This window comes from Lontra canadensis, unplaced genomic scaffold (genome assembly GCF_010015895.1).
Source record: "Lontra canadensis isolate GAN:19392208 unplaced genomic scaffold, GSC_riverotter_1.0 scaffold13, whole genome shotgun sequence".
NCBI classification, from domain to species: domain Eukaryota; kingdom Metazoa; phylum Chordata; class Mammalia; order Carnivora; family Mustelidae; genus Lontra; species Lontra canadensis.
In genome coordinates this window covers 27333221-27344112 of record NW_022631007.1, presented here as the reverse complement: position 1 = coordinate 27344112, position 10892 = coordinate 27333221, and the positions used below count along the sequence as shown (strand labels likewise).

The 10892-nt window shown below is 41.4% G+C and overlaps 1 long non-coding RNA gene across 1 annotated transcript; it reads right to left on the bottom strand.

Annotated features, from left to right (window-relative positions):
- Nucleotides 1–2129: 2129 nt before the first annotated feature.
- LOC116867889 lies at nt 2130–7679 on the bottom strand. The gene is made up of 3 exons (XR_004382680.1): nt 7622–7679; nt 2797–3018; nt 2130–2320 (listed from the first exon to the last, which is right to left on the bottom strand). It is a non-coding gene; the product is annotated as an uncharacterized LOC116867889 (long non-coding RNA).
- Between the last annotated feature and the right edge of the window lie 3213 nt (nt 7680–10892).

Genomic DNA, 10892 nt, shown 5'->3' with positions numbered 1-10892 from the left:
TTCATCAGAAAGTATTTCTGCATTCCTCTACTACAGAATGCAGTATTCAACACCAGATAATACCTGACCGGGAATTACTGCATTGAATGGATTTTTAAAAAACACGTTATTATTGATAGGAAAGTTGTTTTTTTCCTCTGTTGCCTTTTCTGGAATGCTATTTTCAGATGCTTGTTTTTAAATGCATTGCCCAGCTTCCTTTTGGATTCCTTTGGCTGAAGGGATTGCACACTGTCACTGTGTGTGATATGCCAGTCCTGGGAGGCTCCTTATCTATTCTCTGCTCTAACTATCATTTCCTTCTTTCTGTAAAGGAGCCATACAGAAGGGCAAGAACAGACACAGAGTGGGTCGTGACATTTGCCTGGGTGGACTCTTTGCAGGTAGCACCCAGATCTGCTATATTTATTGTTCCCTTACTATAAGTGGAGGTCTGCTGCAGTAAATATATAGCTAATGTGTATTGAAAACTGTGTACCAGGCACTGCTGCGTTAATTTGTAGTAACAAATATACAATTATTTTCCTAGTTTTACAGTAGAGGAAAAAAACAGAGGAAAACAGCTGTGTTCAAGACCCTGGAGCTGGAAAGGAAATGGATTTGAACCAGGCTATGTGGTTCTGAAGTCCATGGTCTTAAACTCTGTTCCAATGGGTGGAATGAAATCCCAGGGGCAATGGTCTGGGAGAAGTGGGTCTGGGGAGGTGGGTAGGGATCTTTCATTTTTTACTTTATACACTTCTGTAATTGGTTGAGGTGAATATGTAATAAACATGCAAATCTGAGGAAAAAGAATTTTAAAAATCCCAAAATATTTTTGAAAAATCATGCAATGGAAGTGACCTTGGAGATGATCTAGCCCAAAGTGTTCTGGAATTGTCTTTTTTTTTTTTTTTTTTTTTAAATTTATTTGAGAGAGAGAGAGAGCATAAGCTTTCTGTTGGGGGGACAGAGCAAGAGGGAGAAAGGGTCATAAGGGTCTTAAGGGTCTTAAGCAGAGTCCCCACTAAGGATGCTGAGATCATGACCTGAGTCGAAACCAAGAATCTGATGGTTAACTGACTGTGCCACCCAGGTGCCCCCCAAAGAGGAAACTGTCTTGAAGTTGAAGCAATTGCCCCAGGGCACACAGTTGGGTGCTGACGACAGACTCTGGAGGAGAACCTGGCTGTCTTACCACGTTTGTTTCTTCCTTTTAACTCCACCTACAGGACAGTATCTAGGCCAGGGTCCCCTGAGGGTGGCGCTGTGGTCTGAGATGAACTTGCCCTGCCTGCTCTTTTCACTTCACCTTCCTCACTTAGCATAATATCCTCAGGGTCCATTCATGTTGTCACAAATGGCAGGATTTCCTTCTTTGTGGTGGTGAAATGATATTCCATTGTACACATATGCCACATCTTTATCTATTCATGTTGATGAACCCTTAGGTTTCTTCCATGTCTTGGCTACTATGAATAATGCAGCAGTGAACACGGGGGTACACTGATATCAAAAGATATCAAAATATCTTTGATATTCCGTTTTCATTTCCTTTGGATATATACGCAGAAGAAGGACTGCTGGATCACAGCACTATTTTTAGTTTTTTGAGGACCCTCCATATTGTTTTCCATGGTACCTGAAGCAATTTACATTCCCACAACAATGCACAAATTCCCTTTTCTCCATATCATTGCCAGCACTTGTTATCTCTTATCTTCTCAATTATAGCCATTCTAACAAATGTAAGTCAGAGAAAGACAAATACTGCACAGCATCTGAAAAAGCCAAACTTGTAAACACAGAGAAGAAAATAGTGGTTATCCAGGTCTGGGAGGTAGCAAATAGATGAGAAGTTGTTTAAGGGTACAGACTGGCAACTATTAGACAAATACATCCTGGAGATCTAGCGCAGAGTATAGTGAATATAGTCACATGTTAGAATCATCGAACTCACTAAGGCACTAGGTATTAACTGTTCCCACTATAAAAAAGAAGGAATTATGTGACATGAGAGAGGTGCTAATTATTGTTACAATGACAGTCATATTAGACAAATGTAGCAAATCAACACATTGTACACCCGAAATTTATACAATGTTTTGTATCAGATATATTTCAATAAAAAAATGAAGTATATCCCTCCCTCATTCTCACCATCTCCTCCCTGCCTGCTTCAAGTACTTGGGGCCCTCATGCTGGCTCCAGGCTGACCAGAGTGGCTGTTCTGGGCCCCATTTGGGCCTACTGTTCAGACATGTTCCATATTTTTCTGATGTCCCTCCCAATCAAATCTGCCTCATGTCCACATCTGCTTCCTTGAGCCTATCTGGTCAAGCTGGAAAAATGAATTCAAGTTAAAGAGTTAACGACTGACACTATTCCCCCCGCCCCCGCCACCGCCCCTCACATTTTATAGCTGGATTTTATGTCCAGTCCTCAATGACTTGAAGCAAAGGACTTTTAGAGCCATTGCAGCTGCCAGGCCTGGTGAGTGAAGAATCTATTTAAGAATGTAATGCCTCAGTTAATGTCCCTAGCAGCAAGAAGAATTGCAAAGTAGAAAGAAGAACTAATTGTGGGCAACGGTAAATTCCAAGGCAAGGCCAGCAGAGACAAGTGATGTCAACCCCAAAGTCCCTTGTTCTTTCTCTTCTCTTCCCCCACTAAAGAACTGCTCTCCTCTCTGACCATTTGCAGAGAAAAGGGGAGGGCTATGATGTCACCATAGAAATAACAAATATCAAGGCCTTCAGATAGGAGCTCTTTTCTGGGACAAATGTTTAGTTTTTATAACATCATCCAGTGTCTCACTTTTTTCGATGATTTTGCCCTTGTGCTGAACTTTCTTCAAAATAAGAGAGTGGTCATTTCCTCCTCCTGATTCCCTGAAGGCAATGTGGCAGACAAATCACTATTGTGTTGTTCTGGGATCACAGGGTATGCTGCTTGGATGTTATGTTTCCTGGGAACATTTCTTCTCTGTAAAAACCTTCTGAAGCCCAGGCCACTTCCTGTCTTGAGTCGCACAGTAGGCTGTGGTGGCCAAAGAGGAAGTGAGGGTCAGGGAGCAATTTTGATCCTCATCCTGTATTTAGGATTCTAGCTTCCCTTCACCTCCCCAGAGGTTTTGTTCTGGAAAACAGCACTTGTTTTCCACAGAACAAAGGTTTCTGGAAAGCAGGAAGGCCATCCTGGCAGAGCCCTGTGTAGAGCCAAGAGCAGGGAGCAAGGTTCTAGATGCTTCATTGGTGTGCTTCTGCTAGGGGGGCCTGAGGGAGGCCCAGCAAGGACTCAGGGCATGGAATGCCAAAGGGCCAGCCCAGGAGGTCAGACTGCACCCATATCTAGCAGGACAGGGCTCCAGTCAGAAATTGCAGGGACTCTGTGATTATGAAGGACCTTTAGGAACACACTTATATTTCTTTGGGTCTCTGTCACCTAAGAAATAAGGATAGTAACACTTTCCCCTCTTACCTTGCAGAGGTAGTATACAGATAAAAATAATTAAATTGGTAAATAAAAGAGAGTAAAAGCAAAGGTTATTAGTGTTGGGAAAATACAAAAGATTACCATGCTCCCTCTACCACTCTACCGTATGTGTTCTGTCGAGACAGAATGTCCACCTTTCTGGAGACCAGGGAGGACAGCTCGTAAAGTAAGATGCCAGTCCCTTCCTTGTAGACCGTGGGTCCTGAGATAACCCCCTGGATTATGTGTGGGGCTCAGTATTTCCAAAGTGGATGCTATTAGAAGATATTACTAGATATTCTGGGAAAACATGTTTAATGCTCAAGTTAATTTGGGAAACACTGGATTAAAAATTAAGCATATTCATTACTGCAGATTTTCTCAGAGCCTTTAGTATGCTAATTGCATTGAGAGTCCCAAAGGGAAGGACATAAAATGAAGACTTTCCCAGATGTTTTTGATCATAAAATATTATTCTCATGGCACAACTATTAATGAGTCTCAGAACAGAATGGTAAATGCTGATGTTCATTCTTACGCCTTTGGCTATATAAAATTTCTATAGTCTTTATTGATTTTGACAAAATAAGATAATGCTGTTCTTGATATCAACTTCATTTTAAAAACATGGCTAAAATTCATTCTCTCAAACTTCCACTTCTGGGGAGATGGACATAATTTTCCCTATTCCTTCTGCTAACTACAACTGAAAACATAGATATTGCATACAAACCAAACATAAGAAGACGTTGAAAAGTAAAGTTGGGCGCCTGGGTGGCTCAGTGGGTTAAGCCTCTGCCTTTGGCTCAGGTCATGATCCCAGGGCCCTGGGATCAAGTCCCGCATCGGGTTCTCTGCTCAGCGGGGAGCCTGCTTCTCCTCATCTCTCTCTGTCTGTCTCTCTGCTTACTTGTGATCTCTCTCTCTGTCAAATAAATAAATAAAATCTTAAAAAAAAAAAAGAAAAGAAGGCAGATAGGCTAGAAAACTTAGGACTTGAGGAAAGACACAATGATAAGTTCTCTGAGTTTTCTTTTTGCCTCAAATATCCAAGATTTGGAGCTGTAGAAATTCAAAACAGCAATAAGCACAGGCAAAATAAGTTCCTGCACAAGTCTGTTTTCTCTAGCCAAAGGACCTTGAAAAGTGGCCTTCTAAGCCAGAAAACATTTATTTTTTATTTTTAAATATATTTATTTATTTCTTTGAGAGAGAGAGAGAGCAAGGGAAAGGGCAGAGGAGAGAGAGAGAGAATCCTCAAGCAGACTCCCACTGATCCCAGGACCCTGAGATCATGACCTGAGACGAAACCAAGCTTTGGACTCTCAATCAAATGAGCCACCCAGGCACCCCTAAGACAGAAGACTTTTAGATAATAACAACTCTACTCCAATAACAGAGAAACATATTGTGTCCCCTCCTCCACATTTAGTAGTAAAGGCCAAGTGGTGAAACTAGATTTCCACCCTCATGAAGCTATAATGAGGAGCCCCAACACCCCCAACAAAGTGATACTGGAGAAAGCCAAGTAGGGAGGCAGAACTTTTACCCCTGCTGGCGGGTAATGTTGTACCCTCCTCTCCCACAGTGTTAGTGGAGACCACATAGGGAGCCTGGAGTTCTACCCTGACCTAAGAGTAATAATGTATCTCCTGCTCCCTCCCCCATCCCTGGCTGGATAGCGTCACAGGAGACCTAATGGAGAGTCAGGATTTTCACCACTGTCCAGTGGCAAAAAGGCCATCCCCAACAATGATGTCAGTGGAGACCATGTTAGGAGCTAGAACTCCCACCTGGCAATAATAAGGAGCCCCATCACTTCCAGATATCAAGGGAGGCTGGATGGGAAACCTGGAATAGTACCTCCATATGGCAATAATGATGAAGCTTGAGTCCCTCCTTCCTCTGCTAGTGAAGTGTCAAAGGAAACTAGCTAAAACAGAAAACAATATAAAAATGTCCAAGTTTCAGGGCGCCTGGATGGCTCAGCAGGTTGAGCCGCTGCCTTCGACTTGGGTCATGATCTCATGATCTCGGGGTCCTGGGATCGAGTCCTGTGTTGGGCTCTCTGCTTGGCGGGGAGCCTGCTTCTCTCGCTGCCTCTGCCTGCCACTCTGCCTGCTTGTGTTTAAAAAGGAAAAAATAATTAAAAACAGAACGAACATAAAAAAAAATGGCAGGCTTAAGCCTTAACATGTTAATAATTGCTTTAACTGTATAGAGTCTAAAAACATAAATTAAAAAGCAGAGAATGGCAAAGTGGGTCAAAAAAACATGACCCAATTCTATGCTGTCTATAAGAAACTCACTTCAAATATGATGACAAAGGCGGGACAAAAGTAAAAGGATAGAATCACTTCACATCCATGAGTATGGCTATTAAAACAAAAACCAAAAGAAAAGAACAAGTGTTGGAGAGGGTATGCAGGAACTGGACCCTTTGTGCATTGCTGATGAGAATGTGAACTGCTGCAGCCACTATGGAAAATGGTATGGTGGTTCCTCAAAAAATTTAACATAGAATTACTCTTCATTTGGTCCAGCAATTCCACTTCCAGGTATGAACCTAAAGGAAATGAAAGTGGGGACTGCAACAGCTATTTGAACATCGAGGCACCATTTACAATAGCCAAAAGGTGGAAGCAGCTCCAGTGTCCACTGAAGGATGAACAGATAAATCAAATGTGGTATATACATATAATGGAATGTTATTCAGCCTTGAAAAGGAAGGAAATCCTGACACATGCTAACACATGGATGAACCTTGAAGACATTATATTAAGTGAAAGAAGCCAGTCACAAAAGGACATATACAGTGTGAGTCCACTTATATGAGGTACGTAGAGTAGTCAGATTTAAAGAGGTAGAAAGTAGAATGGTGGTTTTTAGCGACTAGCGGGGATAGGAAAATAGGGAGCTGTGGTTTCATCATATAGGAATTTCAGTTTGGGAACATAAAAGGGTTCTGGATGTGGTGATGGTTGCACAACCATGTGAATGCACTTAATGCCACTGAATTGTACACTTACAAATGGTTAGAATTATAAAAAATGTCAAAGCACAGAAAAGGATATATCATGTAAGCATTAATCAAAAGAAAGCAGGAATGACTATATTAATATTAGATAAAGTACATATCAGAACTACAAAAAAAAAAAAATGACCAGAGACAGAGAGGGACATTATGTCATGATAAAAGGAGCAATTCACCAAGAAAACAGTTTAGCAACACTCAATGTGCACCCACCAAACAGCTGCAAAATATGTGGAGCAAAAATGAACAGAAGAGAAAGGAGAAATAGACAAATCTGTGATTATCACAGGAGACCTTACAACCCCTCTCTTTCAACACCTGATATTAACAACATTGCTGGCATATCTGAATCTGATTCTGACACTTGCTGTCTCTTCAAATTGTATTTTCTGGCTTTTAGTATGTCTTGTAATTTTTGTTGAAAGCCAGACATGATGTACTGGGAAAAAGAACTGTGGTAAATGGGTGTTAGTGCTGTAGGGGTGAAGTATGGGGGAAGGAGGATATTTTACAGTCTTATGACTAGAACTCAGTCTGTTAGTGATCCTGTGCTCCTGGGCTGTAACCTTCACACGTGTTCCTCAGTTATCCCCAATTTAGGTGGGAGAGGAAGTCAAGGGGTGTGGAGTTAAGTATCTGTCTTCTCTCAGGCTTGTTAGGCTCTGTTAGGACCTCGGTACATAGGACTCTGATAAAACAGTTTCCCTTGAGGGCAGGCCTTGTTAAGAATAGATTATTCTCGTGTGTTTTAAAATGACACTCTTTCCCCTCTTCCCAGAAGCACGAGGAGATATTCACTGTGAGAACCTGGGAGGGCTTACAAAAATGTGTCCCTCCTCCCCCACTAAAACTGGAGTTCCGAACTGTTAGAGTTGAGACTGATGAATTATTGAGCTTCCACCAATTCATGGACTACAGATGAGGTTTTCTTACCCAGCAATGGTTCCCACAGAAGTTTTGCTCCGAGGGCAATTTCCATTTCCGGGGTCACAACCAAAAATTTGTGTCGCTTTGGCAAATGTTCCCTGGAGGCAAAACAGCCCCTTGGTTGAGAACCACTGCAGTAGACAGAGAAGCATGTGACCTTGGAGACAACTGCTCTGAAAAATCAGGAGCAAACACTTAGGTTTTTACCTTTTGGGTTGTACTACAGGCTGGTAAGAGACAGGTAATAAAATTGATTTGATGATGCTCTTGGTTGTTTCTTCTGATGATTTCTCTCTTTCTGCTGTGGAACATTCTATAGCTCATCTTCTCCCAAGGCTTCCTGGTGAGAGAGAGAGGGAGAGAAAACAGATGGTTGTTAAACCCAACATGGCCTTACCTGACCTTGGGTGGAGCCCTCCTAGGAGGCCATATTAGAAATCAGTTCCCTCTGGGGCCATACTTTCTGTGGGGGGAAGGGAAGTCACACACCTGAACCTAATTTGGCTTTTGGGGGAATAACTATGAGGGACAGGGGAGAGGAATGCTGAATGTAGGTATAGCTCAATTCCCCTTCAGAAGAAGACATCTGGTTAAAACCAGTCTTACACATCCATTAATTTTTTTCCCCTTTAATCTTGACATTGTTTGTTTTCATTGCTGAAGAGTCAGCTCAGGTGACTCAGGTGAGGTGTAGCTGCTTTTTAAATTTGTAGTGACAGGAATCCCTAATTTCTGTGTACCTAATGGGAACCACAGATCATCCCTGCCGTCACTGGAGTCCCTCACCAGGGCTTTAACATTTCAGTGGGGGCCAGGGAGACAAGAAATGCCCAAAGACAAACCACAAGGAGGGGAAGCAAGACATCTGGGTGATTCACAAGAATAACCCGAAAACAGCTATTTGTCTTGATTTCTTGATTTTTTTTTTTTCCTTCCTTGGTTCTTTGGGTGGGAAAGCCATGCATAAAACTGAATCAGCAGTTAGCACATCACCTGGCTTCTGGCAGTATTTGGGGCATCTCTGCCCTTTCTCAGGTGTCTGGTGTCCAGCAGACAATGACACCAACTGTCCCATATTTGGTAGGAGAACTCACCAAGGCCCTTTGCGGCCCTGCCCTTAGACATGGACAAAAGGGGTTTCGGCTCTAGGCTTGGTATATAACACACACAGCCCTTGGTCACTCAGGACCTGGTGCTTTGCTGAGAGAGCCTAGACCCAACTGGGTCTCATCAACAACTGCTATCCATATCAGTACTGCTCAGGACCCACAGAGAAGCTTCTCCATACCTCCTGCACTATGAACTTACAACCGAACACTGTTACAGAAGGCCAGGAAAGTGTATGTAGAATAGTGGCCTAGACCAGAGACAGATCTGGTTTTAGAATGCAGGAAGAATTCAGTAGTGAAAATGCTTAAGAAAAAGAAAAGTTATAAAACAGTGTGTCAAATCTTCATTCTCAAGTAGTATGAATGCAGTAGACTGCCCTATCACAAAGTATCATATCCCACTTGTGGCAGGCACCCAGTTAAATTTGTTTCTCAGGTTCTCCCCTGTCACCTTGGGGGTCTGCACTTTATTCCGGAAGGACAGTTAGAGTCTAGCACAGTGTGGTTCTGAAAAGTAGTAATGAAGCGAAATTGTTTCAGGGGGCAGAAGTTCAGTCTGCAAATCTGGTTGTACACATTCTATAGAAGGACAGGTGGCCTGAAATTTAGATCCAGCCCTGTGTAGTCCATTTGGGCTGCTATAACAAAATACCATAGACTGGCTGGCTTATAAACAAACTTATTTCTCACAGTTCTGAGGCTGGGAAGTCTAAGATTAAGGTATTGGCAGATTCAGTGACTGGTGAGGGCCCATTTCCTGGTTCTTAGACGGCCATCTTTTTGCTGTATGTTTATATGGCAGAAGGGGTAAGGGAATTCTTTGGTATCTCTTTCACAAGGGCAGGAATTCCATTTGTGAGGACTCAATACTCGTGACCTTACCACCTCCCAATTTCCCCTCCTGATATCCTCACATTGGGGATTAGGTTCCAATAATTTCGGAGGAAACACAAATACTCAGTCTATGGCAAACCCTAATCTTAATTTTCTTCTGAATTATTGTGTAGTCTCTTGAACTATACTTTTATAGTTTTCCTCCTTTTTGCTTCTCCGGGCTGCATTTTGGGTAATTTGTTTAGAACTAGTGTCTAGTTCAGTAATTCATATATCAGGTCCAGTAAGCTACTTAACCTTTCAATTGATATTGTTCATTTAAATTATATTACTTTTCATTTCTAGGAAATCTACTTGGGTCTTTAAAAAATATAAGCCATCATTTTTTAAAGCATCTTGCTCTGTGGACATTTAAATGTTATTTCTTTAATGATATTAAATATGTATTTGGCATTATTGTCTCTGATGATGTCAACATTTGATGCATTTTTACACCTGTTTTTCTTATTTGTAGTTTCTGCTGACTCTTATTCGGGGTGGCTTATTTCCTTGTGCATTACGTAATATAATAATATTATATAATCTATTTTGAGTTAATTATTGTGGAGAGCGTAAATTCTGTGTCTAGATTCTTTTTTTTTTTTTTTTGAATGTGGATACCCTGACATTCTAGCACCATTTGTTGAAAGACTATTTTTTCTCCATTGTATTGCCCTTGCTCCTTTGTCAAAGATCAGCTGACTCCATTTATGTGGGTTTATTTCTGGGAAAGCTCTCTGTTCCATTCCATGAATCTATTTGTTTCTTCTTGAGTATTACAACTGTCTTGATTACTGTAGCTTTACAGTAAGTCTTGAAGTCAGTTTTCTGACTTTGTTCTTCTCTTTCAATATTAAGTTGGCTGGGATGTTTGGGTGGTTCAGTCAGTTGAGCATCTGACTCTTGATTTCAGCTCACGTCATCATCTCAGGGTCATGGGTTTAACTCCCTTGTCGGGCTCCACACCTGATGGGGAGTCTGCCTGGGATTCTCTTTCTCCCTCTCCCTCTGTCTCTACTCCCCTCCTGCCAAGCCCCCCACCCCCACCCCGCCATGCTCTCTGTCTCAAATAAATAAATACATCTTTAAAAAAATGTTAGTTCACTATTCTGGTTCTTCTGCCTCTCCATAAAAACTTTAGTTTATTGATATTCACAAAATGACTAGCTGGGATTCTGAATAGGATTGCACTGAATTTGTAGATCAAGTTGGGAATAACTGGCATTTGACAATATTGAGTATTCCTAACCATGAAGATGGAATTTCCCTCCATTTATTTAGTTCTTCTTTGCTGTCTTTCAACAGAGTTTTGCAGTTTTCCTCATAAAGATTTTTTTACATATTTTGTTCAATTTATACTTAAGTATTTCATTTTTGGGGGGAATCCCAATGTAAATGGCCATGTTTTTAATTTCAAATTCTACTTGTTTATTACTAGTATAAAGGAAAGCAAATGATTTTATTAACTTTGTATCCTGCAACATTGCTACAATCAT